General features: G+C 43.6%; 1 protein-coding gene across 1 annotated transcript in view; it reads right to left on the bottom strand.

Moving 5' to 3' along the window:
• The window catches only part of POGLUT2 (protein O-glucosyltransferase 2), a 142,994-nt gene that overhangs the window by 13,544 nt on the left and 114,338 nt on the right, over nucleotides 1-15,112 (bottom strand). The gene's annotated exons all lie outside the window — the stretch shown is intronic.

The following is a 15,112-nucleotide window of genomic DNA, read 5'->3' as shown; positions in this document are numbered from 1 at the left end:
ATACCAGACTCTCCATGCCCGGTGTGGAGCCAAAGGATGACTTGGGCCTGGTCGTTCCTTATCTTCTTGAGAACTCTGGGTAGGAACGGTATAAGCCGATAGGCTTATAGGAGGCCTGAGCTCCACTCAAGATGGAAAGCGTATCCGAGCAAAAGCCGCCTTGGAAACTCCAGAGCACAGGATTTCTGACATTGCGTGTTCTTGTCTGTGGCAAATAGATCTAACCAAGTCTCTCTCCACTGCTGAAAGTGACCTTGCACCACCTCCGGATGAAGGTGCCATTCGTGATTCATTAGGCATCTTCGGCTAAGTTGGGCTGCTCTGGCGTTGAGAGAGCCCACTGCTGTTACAGCAATGTCCAGAGTCACAGGGCCTCTTGAAAAAGGGTCCACGACCCCACCCCGCCCTGGTTATTGCAGTACCACATGGTAGTGGTGGTGTCTGTGATGACCTGTACTCGCCTTCTCTTGATGGAGGGTAGAAAGGCGTTTAATGCTAGCCGGATTGCCCAGAGCTTCAACAGGTTGATGTGAAGTCCGGATTCCACCTAAGACCCGAGGCCTCTGATCTCCTATTCTCCCAAATGGCACCCCATCCCAGGATTGACTACCGTCAGATCTGGCTGGGGAAGGGAGAGGGGTCTGCTGCTGACCCAACTGTGGTTCGTTAACCACCACTGCAGATCTCTTGCAGTTCCTTCCGAGATTCAGACTATGTCGGACAGATTTCCCTGATGCTGCGCCAACTGCAACTTCAGGTCCCACTGCTGAGCCCGCATATTCCAGCAGGCATGTGTCACAAGCAGGATGCAGGAGGCATTAAGGCCCAGCAGCCTCAGAGTCAGTATCACCGAAATCCAGGATAGGATTTGTTAGGACTGCAGCTGACCAAGCGCTTTGTCTCTCACCCTCCTATGTACAGGATGCCAGTGTGGCAGTTCTCTTCTGCGTTTGGGAGCCTTCGAGAGCTCGAGATAGGCTTGGGGCATGAACCCCTGCTCAAAATGTTGTCTTTCCTTGCCCTAAGGCCTTTTTTAAGATTGTGAAGTTTCTACTCAGGTTGCTAGCCTTGATTGCTCTTCTGCTTGCTCCCTCATTTATGGAGTGTATTTGTTCAGCAACAGGCAATAGCCTTGTCTTAAAAAAAGTCAATGCCAACTGATTATGTCACCTAATCTAATTCTTGCCCTTCTGTCACCCTTTTACTCATTCAACAACATCTTTGCCTGTAACATATTGCCCTAGGAATTACCCGGCCTTCTTTGATTAACCGCTCTTTATTTGTGAACACACACTGAGCATCCCACTGCGCTTATGGCCAGGTTGGTGCTGTGTAATTGCCTACATACTTTTGTCTTTATAACAATTATAATTTGTGCATCTGTCTTTTACATACTCTCACCCATCAAACAGCCAGGTAGTGCACCCCATCACAAGATAACTGCATCTCAGTGGTCATCGTGCACAGCATGAAAACACTTTCATATAGGCTTGAATCAACAACTGGACCCCACCAAACACACACCTTAAACGGAGTAGCTTGCTAGCCATGCGGGTTAGTGCTCCACCGCCCCACTCGGGCAGAAGAAGTGCTCAACAAATGCTACAATACACTATAGATGTATCAGACCTACCAACCCACAAGGTGCCACCATGTGTCACACGAGTTCGGCTCCCTTCACATTGTCACCTGGTGGGAGTATAAATCACACGGTGGCAGAGAAGACAAGCTGGAAAGCACTGGACTGAGTCTTTCCAGCTGGTCTTTGAAGGCTGTAAGAAGTCAATGTCCGTTAAGAAGCGTGAAAACACCTCAGGACTTCGGGCACAGCAAAAGAGCCCCTTTGATTGTTTTTTGGGTGGTGGGGGGCATGGGTGCATTGGTGGAGGGCACAGTGCCCTTCACCTCAGGTAGCTTTGGGGCCACACCCCATCCTCGCACAGTGAAATTGCTTAATAGGTTCGCAGGTATGGATGAATAAAAAAAACAAATGAATGGCTCTAGCCATGACAGGCTTAGGTCACAAGGGAGAACGATGAGACGTGCACTAGTACTTTGCAAGCAACTGAAAACAATGGGGTGCCTAAGGTTATTAAAACATCAATTGCTCACGTAAATACGAATTAAATGGGACTGTATATCTGGTGGAGTATATTAATGTTTAGTTACCCAGGGTAATGCAGCACTCATTTGGGCTACATAGTGTTGCAGTGCAGAAGTAGGATTTTTTTTTTTAAAATACGGATTATTAGGTTTTAGTTGGGATGGTGTTTTAACATTTTGTAAACTGATATTTCCTTTTGTATGTAATGCAGTCTTCTTTTTGCATGTGATGGATGTACTAAGCCGAATTAACGTAATGAGGGAATACGACTAGCCAGACTCAAGGTCACACAATTCAGAATCATTGGCTGCCGGAACTGGACACCAGGCAGGCTTTAAAGTGGGACTGAGAGGAAAATGATAAGAAGCAACAGAAACGGAGGCCACAAGAGCTCTTCTACACAGTGCTTCGGGGATCAGGAAGAGGTCTGAACATGTGTCAAACTGGCCTATGGTCGAATATCAAATTTACTAGAATACTAAGTAAATCACAGGTCCATGTTATCAGCAAGCATCTGTATGATATTGCAAGAATAGAATTGTATGAAGGAGTGAGTTAAAAAATGGCAAAGTATTGTCCAGTATGAAATTATGGGCTAGTGGTCGTGATAATCTACTAAATTCCAACCAGCCTGCTCTGACCAGCAGCCAGCGAAAGGAATGCTGTCTGAGGAACACTCTGGGAAGGACTACAAGACAAGCATGGATGTGACACCATCTGACACCAAAACCATTGACCACGTCAGTTTTACTCCTGTTGCTTAGATATTAATGACTACGGTACACTACGTTACTACTAATATTCTTAGCTGCTGCTAGAGGTCATATCAGACCTTTCTGCTCTAATCAATTGCACAAGAACATGTTTGAACATACAATTTTCGGGGAAAGGAGACAGCACTTCAAAGCCAGCTCTTTTGGTATGAATTTTAAAAAACTTTGTATCATTATCAGGCGGAAATCTGATTTGAGAAGTCACTGACATTGGATAATAAATCCTGCAGGGAGTGTCTGGGATAAAGGGTATGAAGAAGACAGAATAACAAAATATTTGGATGCACATAATTTCTGTTGCATGCTTGTATAATACCTGCGTTCGGGACAGTATGGATCAACTATCTGTAAATAAATGAGTGCCGGAGTCCAAAGTTCTTCTTAGGAGTCCACTGATTACCAAAGGGTGCCGAACTCCAAGGCTGTTTATTCTTGATTCCCAACTCATTCCTTTTTGTTTCACCACCCAGCACTTACCTCAGTATTTCAGGCTCTTTCTCCCGCCCCCCCCCCCTTCAAAAGTAGTCATTATTTAAAGCTATTTCTTTTCCTCCTTCTCCAATTTATGCCTTTCTGTCTCGTACTCTGGGTTAAAGTCTGATAAAGACAAATAAGTAACTCTCCCCCCAAAAAATGACTGAAGATACCAGCCACTGGTAACCACCTGCTAATTTGTTTTTTCTTTAAAAAAAAAAAATGTTGTTTGAAAAAATGGCATACGTGACCGCATGCTAGCCATGACAAGGCTACTTCATAGAAGAGCAGAAGACTACGGCGTAAATGCGTGCTATAATTTTAATTTATTGTCATTGTAAATACTCTACCCTCCAGCCTTCCTAGTGAACCCAACCTGCTGTGAGGAGCTAAACATTTCATGCAACAGCAACACACCCTACGACAATTCCCTCAAGTTCACCCATTTTATCACCTGCCGCACATAGTAGGGCCAAGTTCAAGGTGTCTGTTGATGACTGCAAGCATCAGAGCCTGTAATAAAAGAGAAATTGCTACCGTTTATTGGGCTTGTCAAGGCCACTCTGCCTCTGTCTCAAGGTTTAAGTGCTTAATTAGGTCTCTGACGGCACATTTCATTTTAGTGCACCTTTTTTAAAAGAAGGAAATGGTGTTGCGTTAGGCTGACATCTGTACTTTTTAAATAACGGACAATAAACACAGGTATTTTTCGGTGTACATCAGCACGTCCCACAGTTCATTTGGTACGGTGAAGGCCACCACGGTAAACCGCAAAGTCTGACCCAGTCGCGCTTTGGAGAAACACAGGAAGGAAAATGTACTATCTTTTAATCGTAGTTGTCCATCATGGGATACCCAAAAACTTTGTGCAAGAGAAAAAAGTTATTTAAAAACAACAACACACGTATATGTCTATTTAAAGGCACATTAGTTTTTCTTCTATTGTAATAAAAGGTCGGCAAATAAGATATACTATTAGCAACAACTGCTGTAATTCTCTTACAAAGATGAGTACAAGTGCAACTAGAGTCTAGCAGCATGTGTAATAACAAATTACCAGCTAACCTCCCCGGTGAATCATGAATTATACTCCTATAATTACTTGGAGTCACCCATATTATTACAAATAAAGTCATACAATAATTCATAGATTATCTTTAAGTCCATCACATATTCTTATTCTGTGCCAAGTTATAAATAACATTTCATTCCTTAAAGAGAACAGGCAGAGTCAACAGTGTCTATGTGCTCACAAAAAACGCAACACTATCCTTTAAAATTCAAGGCAGCCCTGATATCACAGAGAGATCAGTTGAAGGTGTTCATTTTTTCACCTTTGAGACAGCGGATCCCTGAACACTGGGTTTCGTCCCTATTTCACTTTGAAGTCCATTTTTCTTGTCTTGTTTTGCTTCATTTAATGTTCTGAAGTGAAACCCTTCCACCGTTCATTCTAATGTTTTTTTCCCTCAAATCTTTTTGAGTTGGATATCATCCATTATTTGTGAAGAGCAAGCCTTGTAGCACAAAATCATAAAAGTATTCTCAGACCCTTTACATTATTTGCCTATGGGATTCCACAACTCCTGGCAACTTCTGCCAGACGACCAGGAGAACGTTTATGGACAGGAAGGGAATTCTCTTCAGAGGAAGAGAAAATTCAAGAACACCCTAGGCCTCAACTACAGGTGGATTCTCAACCAAAACAGGAAAGCTACAGCCGCCGCCTCAGTGCTGTCCGAAATTTCCTTGGGCCGCCTCCTGCAGTGAGAAAGATGATGAAAAATGACTGTTTATGCCATTCCAGGCACTTCCAGGTGTGGGCAAGACACCTGACGTCAAAGATATCCACGTCAAACATGAAGGACGCCAGGAGTCAAATCAGCTTGATTTCAAGAGGCTCGCTGTTGAGGTACATCGCATCAATATCCAATAGAATTGGGCAACAAATCCAACCTCATACTGGATAAAACGGGCTCCTGTCCCAAAGCTGAAAAGTATTCCAATTGACCTAATAAAATACAACCTTTTATCTTCGGACTTCAAATCCCAGATCAGTGTCTAACTGAAACAAGATTTGACAATACTTCTCTGACGAGATCAGTTCCACAAGGGGGGGGTGGGGGGGGGGGGGGAGCGGGGGGGGGGGAATCACACCCAGTGAAATCAGAATGTATCTCTACTCCCCATAATCAACAAAAACTTGGACCACTTTTTCCATCATCGACAGAGGAGCTGCCATAGTCTTTAAACACTTCAATCACTTAAGCACAGATCTATATATGCCCAACCTGCCGGCACCATCAGGAATAATTTTGGCCTCTCCAGACAAACTTTGTGCTCACTGATCAATGCCTACCTCCCTCAAGGAGCTTTGTTTTTATCTCCTTCACCTTTTGGCCACAGCAGGGTAATTCTAACCTTAAATAGAAGCATAGGGCCAATGGCCATGTCTTTTTTGGCTTTATCAACAAGACAAGGAAGCGTTATCATGTGGTGAACCCTAGAGCTCCATTTTATCAGCTGAATTTCTCAATTTATTTTAAGGAGGAGAGAGGGAGCCTCACCCCCCCCTACTGGCAATAAAATCAAGGAGGGGCCTACCTCCTTCTAGTCACAGACATGAGGTTAAAGATGGTATGGCAGCAGTGAAGATAAGCACTGCTCCCTTCAATATGAAGTGGAACACTCATGGATGGATAGTGCAGAACACAGCTAAATACAGATTTGGAAAGCGCAGACATAGCTGACAAAATAAAGGCTTTGGACACAGCTTCTCCATGCATTCTAGGAGATATTTAATGTGACGTGTGCCTGTAAATGTAGAAGCAATGCAGGAATCTTATACTAATGAATCAAGGTGTGGGCATCCCCACTTACTATACTAAGTTATTTACCTTTTTGTTAAATAGAGAATCAACCAAACGAGAGAAATAACAAAGGCAGTGAAGGAAATTGGTGGGGGGACTGAGGCATTTTCCTAACACACCTGACATGCGTAGATGTAATTTCAGTGAAGCCTTTTATGAATTTTTGCAATAGTAAAAAGAAATGCCCAAAAAGGAAAGGGTAATAATGAAGTCTGTTGATTTCCTGCATGCTGAACTGAAAATAAAGACTAACAGGGCTAATCACAACAGTGACTTAAATTTGCAAGTAAATTACATGAGTAAACTTTTGGGTAACATTAATGATTGTATAGTTACTTGAAAATGTAGACTTACCTGTTTCCACCCTCTAGAACAGAGGGTACAGCAAATTTAAATGCGCATGTTACTACTGTCAAAAAGAGCAGTAGTTGGTCCAGCACCATAAATGGCCAAACACCGATACTGCAACACCCTCCCATAGATAATAACGAATCAGGAATTTAACCCCTTAACTGTTGGGCCTTTCCCCCCACCAAGTGCTTAGCCCTTTTTTGGCTATTTGAGGTAGTTTGTGCTTAGGGCTCTATAACCTTTTATCCACATAAAGTATTTCTTTCTTTATTTAAAGTGTTTTATAAAGCGCAAACATGATCCAAGAGTATCAGAGCGCTGTACATCCGACTGGGAACAGAATCAAAGACCTGAAACATAAAAAATAACAACTTACATAAAATATAGACCATAAAACTTAAAACTAGAGCAAGATATGGAATATTGTATCAGAGCTATTATTAAGCATTGCTGTTGAGTTATGAAGCACTGGGACAAATTCTCCAAGATGTCTTTCTGAGACCTGCATTGATTCAGATTCAGTTCCAATTCCCCAGAGAAGTGTTTGTGTGCAGTTCTACTGGGATGGATGTGCTTCTGTCCTTTATTAGTATTAGTGTTGTTGCAGCCCCCATGGAGACAGGTTAACCAAGACTTTGTGTGAGGAATCTGTTCATTACGATCCTTTTTACCTCTCTTTTGAAAATGTGTGTTGATGAGTTTGACAGAATCTTGGGTGGTAGGGAATTCCATATCCTTGGAGCTGATCCTGAAATTGGCGCGTATGTAGATTTTTTGTTTTCTGAATCTGGGTTGTTCTAGTCTGAGTTGGAATTATGCACTGCGTGTGATTGAAGTGATATGTGCTATCGTGTTCAGATTCTTATCCAGTGTTATTCCAAGGGATTTAGTGGATTCTATAAAGGTAGGTTTGCAGGTGAGGGCATCTAGGTGATTAAGCCAATCTTGAATGTTTGGACAGCTGTTTTGAAGGGAGAAATAAAAATTCTGATTTCCGAGAGTTCAGCTTGTTTTGAGACAGCTACGTCTGGGTTTTGACTACAGTGTTATTTAGTTGAATGACGTCCTCTAGGGAGGATATCTTTAAGTATAATTGTGGGGGGTCATCTGCGTACATGTGGTATGCAAGGTTCGATTATTTGAGGATTTCTGTAAGTGGTACCATATAGAGGTTAAATAGTGTGTGGAAAATGGTAAACCCTTGTGGAACTCCGCACCTCACTGGTGAAGCATTTGAGAAGGAGTTGCCTAATTTGATTCGTTGTGAACGGTTTTGCAAGAAGGATGCAAACCAGGAGAGCACATTTCCCGATAGTCCCATCCTGTTTTCTAGCAATTCTAGTAGACTGTTGTGATGGACAGTGTCAAATGCACATGAGAGGTCTAGGAGGATGAGTAGGTATGAATTTTGGTGGTCTAGCATCTGAAGGGTGTCATCCATGATGTGTATGATGGCTCATTCAGTGCTGTGTCCGGATTCGAATCCTGATTGAAATGTTTCAAGTGGGTTGAAATTATCAATATGCTGACACAATTGGTTGCATACACATTTTTCCAACAGTTTGGCCAGAGAGGGAATATTTAACACAAAGAGAAAGTTGTTCAGGGGTGTAGGGTCTGCACCGTTTTGTTTTCAATTGGGATGTCACTTGCCCAATCTTCAGGCAGTACGGGACAATGCCTTGTTTTAGCGATAAGTTTACGATCTTCGTCAGAATGGGGAAGAAGAGGTGACTGAGTTCCTTTAGTATTGTGGATGGGATAGGGTCAGTGAAATGTGTAATTGGTTTCATGGACAGTAAGGTCTTGTGGACCAAATCCTTATTTAGTGTTTTCAACTCACTCCAGATTTCTGACTTTTATTCTTAGGTGGGTTGTTCGTAGTTTGTTCCTTAACGGTGATCATTATCTATAGTGGCTCATAACCTTTCTTTGTCAATCACAATTGGTGTTTTGATTTCGAAGATTTTTTCGTTGAAAAAGGATGAGAAAGCGTCGCAGTTTTCCACTGAGTTATTGCTAATACTGGTTACATTGTTTACCCCTGTTTAATGATTGATCATTTCAAAACTTTTTTTGTAGCTGTTGCGTTATTCAAATAGTTTGATTAGATGAAATGTTGAGGGTTCATGTCTCCACCTACGCTCCACGTGTCTCAGACTCTTCCTTAAATCATTCAGGCTTTGATTGTACCAAGGGTGGGAGGATTTGATTTTTTGACTTTTGAAACTCAGTGGGACTGCTGCCTCCATTATGTTTGATACCGTTTGGTTGTAGTGCTCAGTTAATTCAAAAACATTCTGGGTTACTGTTGGGGGAGTGAGGTTTCTCAGGCAAAGTGAGGTTAGTTCCACTCTGTTCATGTTTTTGGTGTCTCTAACCCAGCATTTATGTTTGGTTTCTTGTCCTTTAGTTCTCGGTGTTTGCGCATTTAGGTGAAATATGACTGAATGATGATCGGACCAGTCATTGGCTGTGATTGAGTCAATTGTCAGTGCTCTTTCTTTGGATATTATTAGGTCGAGCGTTGATCCTTTGTTATATGTTAGGCTTGTGTCAGGTTTTGATCTGAGAGAAATCGTTTTAGAGTAGGGACCTGCATATCACCCTCGTAGTTCTAGTGAAGGTTGAAATCTCAGAGAAAGATGGCATTGGGGTGTAGCATGTAGTGTATTGTAATTGTTCCCATTAAATGCTCAATGAACAGCTGGTATTCTCCTGGAGGATGGTAAATGAAGTGTACTTTAGCTAGTAATCTCTTTGCTGTGGAGATTTCTGCGCCCATGTATTCACAGGATGTGAGACTTTCTACTGGGCAGTCTTGACTAGTAAGGAAGTCTCATGAATGATAGCGATACCGCCTCCCTGTCATTGCGGTCGGTCAAGATGCAGAATGGTGTAGTTTGGAGGAACAAGGATGTCAAGCAGGGGTGTGGACCATTGATTTAGCCAGGTTTCTGTCAGGAATAGAAGGTCCAATTTATGATAGAGGATAGTTGCGGAAATGTCTGCAGCATGTGTGATTGCCAATCTGCAGTAGAGTAACTTGCATTTTAGGGTCAGTTTTGAAAGGCACGAGGGATTAAGATTAGGTGTAAGCGGGATCGCAATTAGGTTTTCATGGTTTGTATTCGGTCTTCTGCCAAGTCACCTGCATCTTTCCTTGATGTCAACGGTCATTATGTTGTAGATCGGCCATGAGGCTGGTAGCGAGGTATCCTTGTAGCATAGACGCAATGCTTTGATGTCTGTCGTGGATAGCGGATAATGTGCTCGTAGGTGCCGGATTACATGATGAGGTGCAGGTGTGGATAGTGAAGCGTGAGTGATAGAAATTAAGTTCGAGTGGGAGAGGTTGCTATCCTTTGTGGTTAATGCATCTTACACATAAGATTTCATCTCCTGGAAGGCTAGTGAGGTCGTCGGTTCAAGGTATTGCAGGTGTCGTTATGTGCCTCTTAAGTGGCTGGTTGAGGTCATTGTAGGGGGTATCTCCTGGTGTTTCATTTGTGATGCGTTTACTTCTTAGAATCGTCTGACAAACAGAGGTAGGTGTATGCCCGGTGGGCTTTACAAGGGCACAGTTGTGCGTTTTTTGTGGTGCGAGGGTCCAATCCAGTTGGGGATAACTGAATGTCTTCGTCCCAGAGGTGTGTTGTTTCAGGTTCCTTTTGGTTATATCGATTCATCTGGTGAGATCCTGTCACATCTTATCTCCTCTCCATTGGTCAATATAATCGTGTGAGGGGTGGCAGAGAGGTAATGGCTGGACAATTAGAGCCTGGAGTTGGACTAAGATCCTGAATCGTTTATGTTGTTGTTGTGGATCTGTCAAATGTCTAAGGGATGGGGTAGTTGGGAAGGTGGATGATAAGTTTGGTTAGGGTCTTGGTTGGTTGTGTTGTTGATCAGGCTTAGCTGCAGTGTAATCAGCGAGTCTTGGAGAAGGAAAGTTTCATTTCAGTTCCAAGTGGGGTTTGGTCTGGTATGTTGTGGATTCTGTGAAGTTGTAGTTTAATGTGCAAGTCTTGGGAAGTGCTTCGGAGTATAGGTGCTCTTGTGTGTGTTTAAATTTGGTGCACTGATCAAAGGTGGATTACGGTCAGATGCTTGTACCAGTATGATGCCATTCTTGTAGATTGATATTGTTACTTCTGCATCAAATAGGTGGGAGGGAGAGATAGATAATTTGAGACCATGGGGAATTTTGGTTGAGTTTGATACCCGTAAGAGTGTGTGGACCAATTCTCTCCACCTCGCTGTACATCGCATGAAGATAAAGTCACATTTTGTGGTTCCTTTTTTTGTTCATAGGTAGGAGTCAGAGAGGAGTGTTTCTGGGTGGGCTTTTAGGAGTCTGTGTTTGAATTGTTTTGTTACATTCTTGGAGTGATTCAGCGGGTAATTTATTTTGAATGAGTTAGGGCCTGATTTAGAGAGAGATCTTTCTGGAGAAGTGGTTTTCTGTCGAGCCATCTTGGTGCTAATAGATGCTTGTCCCTGCGATCTGGGTCTGTGTGGTATTTAGTTAAAATAGCGTTTCTTCTGTCTCACCAAGACGGAAGAGCATTCAATGTTGATTTATGTGCCGATACACATTTCCTGTGCAGTAGTCCCTATGTTAGTAGGAGAGTAGTCATTTACCTTTCAACTTATAATCACATGAGAGAGATTCCAAGATGTCGGACCATTCAGAGTGACTGTGGAAGGAGAAGTCCTTCTACAGTTTGTAGCCCTCTAAGTGGTGTAGTCCTTCCGCAGGATTTTATTCCTGTAAGACGAATAGTATTCCTACCACAGTTTTTAAATAGCTGGTATTTAGGGGTAGGATCTCAGTGAAAGGTGGGAAACAAGCCTAGTCTTTTCAAAGTTTTGATGAAAACCAGGACAGCAGTCCTTCTGCTATTTTTAACCTTCTACTATCTAATAGGGAGGCACAAGATAGCTGCTCCCTACATGAATGGAGAGAGGTCAGGTCGTTCTCAGTACCTGAGCCCAGAGCCTCTCTGCTGCTACCCTTGGGGAACGGTAAGGGTAAAAAGCAGAAAAACCGGTAAATCCAGTCTTTTTGCACTTTTTTATGGTCGGAGGATACAAGAGAGCTGTTTCCCTTGTTTTAGGGCTCTTCTTAGTGGGGAGAGAGTCCTTTCTTTTTAGTGTTCCTAGTTACTTGGGCTGCACTGACTTCTCCAAAATGGTGGTGGTTTCGGAAGTGTGGTGGTTGAGGGTGGTGCACCAAGGGAGAGACTGGGACCTGGGACGGTCAGGCTCTTCAGTTAGAGGAGTCACCGTAAGGCGAATACACCCTACTGCTCCCATGACCATGCCAGGAGCTCTGTGAGATGTGAGGAGGCCGCCAGAGCTGTAACGCTGATCACAGCTTCGGAGGCAGGCAGAAATGAGAGAGACTCGAGTCCAGACCGAACCTCCACGATGTGAGTCATCAGTTTCCCTGTTTCATTCCAGTCAATCCTCCTGGAGCAGGAGGAAGGTCATTGGTGATCATGCTGAACACCCAGCGGAGGTGATTTAGACCAATTGGTGATCCCAGCCAACCGAGCTCCGGAGAGCTGCTCCTACAGGTCAGCCAGTATGCACACCAATTTGCGTCCCATTGTTCCAACATCCTGAGGACTTTAAAGGTACCCATGGTTTGCGGATTGCTCTGGAGGTGTTTGAGAAAATAGGCAAAACATTGCTACATTTTTAGTTTTTAGGGAAAAATAGGACACAATTGTTCTGGATAAAAGGGTCTATTTTTTCTCCTAAAAATGGCATCAACGATTGGTTTGCTGTGCTTAAGTCACCATCTTCCCAACTTTTGGGAACATGCAGAGCTGAATGAAAAAATAATAATTTTTGCCACAGTTTTGGCATTTTTTCAAAGAGGTAGTCAATTTTTCCTATTTTTTGTGCTCTCTACCAACTTCCAATCTGCAGTGGAAACGAGTGTGAAACCAATGGGGTGATCCAGGAAAGCTATGGATTTTTGAAACGTAGACAACATTCTGAAATCAGCAAGTGGTCATATGTGTAGATCCCTCGAGGTTTTCCCAAAGAAACTAACTGTTGATATAAAGAAATATTGAAACAACTTTTTCATCTGTAAATTTGTCACGATGGCCGATTTACAAAAGCAATATACCATTATGTCCACTAGACCCTTCTGGTTGCGGGCTTACATAGGGTTTGCAGGTTCTCCAAGAACCGAAGGCACCCAGAGCCAACAGCTGAGCTGCACCATACAATGGTTTTTCATTGTGTAGTGAGTATAGACCAATTCATATGGTGGAATATGAGTGAAAAATGGGTATCAGAGAAACCTATGTCTTTGAAAAAGTCATAAGAGGTGGAGTTTAGGGGCAGTAGTTATTTGCACAACTGTGAATTTATGGGTACCTGTACTAGTATAAGATTTAGAGGGTATTTTTCAAAATGTCTTCTTTTTTACACACTGGCTTACATTTGGAAGGCACAAATGCAGTGAAATGCAATTGGTAATAACAAATGTTCTATTATTCTAAGCTCCTACATGTTTTCCAATAAAAATGGTACCTCACTTGTGTGGATAGGACTACTGCTTGCAAGAGGATACAGGCCAATACACAACATGGACGTGCCACATTTTTCCACTCAAAAGTGACCTGTTTTTTCCAATGTTTGTAGTTATGGACTTTGGGCCCAAGCTCAGCCGGCACCTAGGGAAACCTAGCAAACCTGTAAATCTTTGAAAAATAGACATCTAAGGGAATCGTATGTGGGGTGATTCGTGTGGCTCTCACCAGGTTTTATTACCGAGACTCCCTTGAAAACCTTAAACTTTGATTAAAACAACACATTTTCCTCACATTTGCGGGGAGCCACATATTTCCTTCTACCCTGCATTCCCCCAAATCTCACGATAAAAAAATGGTACCCGACTTGTGTGAGTAGGACTCGGACCAGCGACAGGAAACTGCCCAAAACTCAACATGGTTAGGACACATTTTTCCACTCAAAACTAACCCCGCAGCTACCCCTATCGTCGATCTCTCCACATGGCCCTTTAGTGCATTTTGTGTTGTGGTCTCTTGGCCCAACCACACAAGTGGGGTGCTGTTCTTATCGATTGACTAGTGGGAACTCAGGGTGGCAGGACATTTGTGGGTCCCCACATATGCCAGATGTTTCCACACAGAAATCTGAGGAAAATGTGTATTTGAGGTTTGCAGGTTATTACGGTTAAGAAAATGTTTCTGTAATCCACATGAAGCACACCACCCTGGTCTCCCCTGGGTATCTAGTTTTCAGAACTATCTGGGTCTGGTGGGTTTCTCCAGGTGTCAGCCTGCCCAGGCCTAAAATGTGAAGCCATTCACCACTGCAAGCAGGACGATATTGGGAGTTTGCCACACTCTCCTGGTCCATAAGTAAAAACAACACTCAAAAGAATCAAATGTCCTCTCACTTGCCATTGGGATGGGAATCTCTAGTCCGCAGATAAGCAGAAAGATTGACACTTTAGGGGCAAGGGTGAGGCCTGATGTTAGGATGGGCCAGACCCACGCCAATACTTTATTTAAAATGTTTATTCCTGCCATACAGTGGGGTTTTTGTCTCCTCGCGGAGCATATTGAGGGCAAACCTCCTTTCTGGTTTGTCCCTTTTGGGGTGGGGGTGTGACCAATGCCAAAGTGTAACATCTGCACCACTTTCTTTGCCCCAAAGGCAAAAACACTGGTGTCTATTGTCCCTTCTGAAGAGGGGGTATGGCTCAATGCCAGATTAGGCCTTCCCCTCCTTTTCTTTATTTTGTCGCTTTTTTGAGGGGCAGATTGGGAGTGAAGACCCGATCTACTCCCCAGGTGGGGGGGACGGGGGAAGGCATTCCCACCCTAAACGAACACTGCATAAATTCAGACCCTGGTGTCCCATGGGCTTTATGTCCCCCTGTCGGGGAAGATTTGAGCAATCATCCCTAACCGCCAACCAGGGGGGAGGGCAAAAAGACTGTCAGCACCTTTATTTTGGGGTGAGGGCATGGCTCTTATCCCTATATTTTGTATCTATATGTCCCTGGTGGCTAGTGGGCTTTATGCCCCCCCGGGGGGCAGTTAATCACCACCATCTGCCCCTCAGCAGGGATAGAAAAACTGCCAGCATAGTTTTTTGGTGGGGTGGAGGCATGACCATGCCTATGCCCCTATATATGTATTTTTATACAACCCTGGTGTCTAGTAGGCTTTCCGCTCCTCCAGTGGTGCAGATTGGGGTTATTCACCCCTATCTGCCTAAGGGAGGCAGAAAAGACTGCCAGCATGCTTTTTTGGAAGTGTGGCGGCATGGTCATGCCCATGATGGGCAGCCACACCACTGTTATTTTGTATGTTCCCCCCATATGGTTCAGCAATTCCATTATTTGGATTCCATATCCGGAGGGGCCACCTCTTTAGCGGCTGACTACAGAAGTGGGAAAATGCCAGCATCATCTGCTTGGGCAACCTTTACTCAGATGGGTGCCTGGTGGAGTTTGATGCACTGACTGGGCAGTATGTGCTCCA

The sequence above is a fragment of the Triturus cristatus genome, chromosome 8 (assembly GCF_964204655.1).
Source record: "Triturus cristatus chromosome 8, aTriCri1.1, whole genome shotgun sequence".
Lineage (NCBI taxonomy): Eukaryota > Metazoa > Chordata > Amphibia > Caudata > Salamandridae > Triturus > Triturus cristatus.
This window is presented reverse-complemented; position numbering and strand designations above follow the sequence as displayed.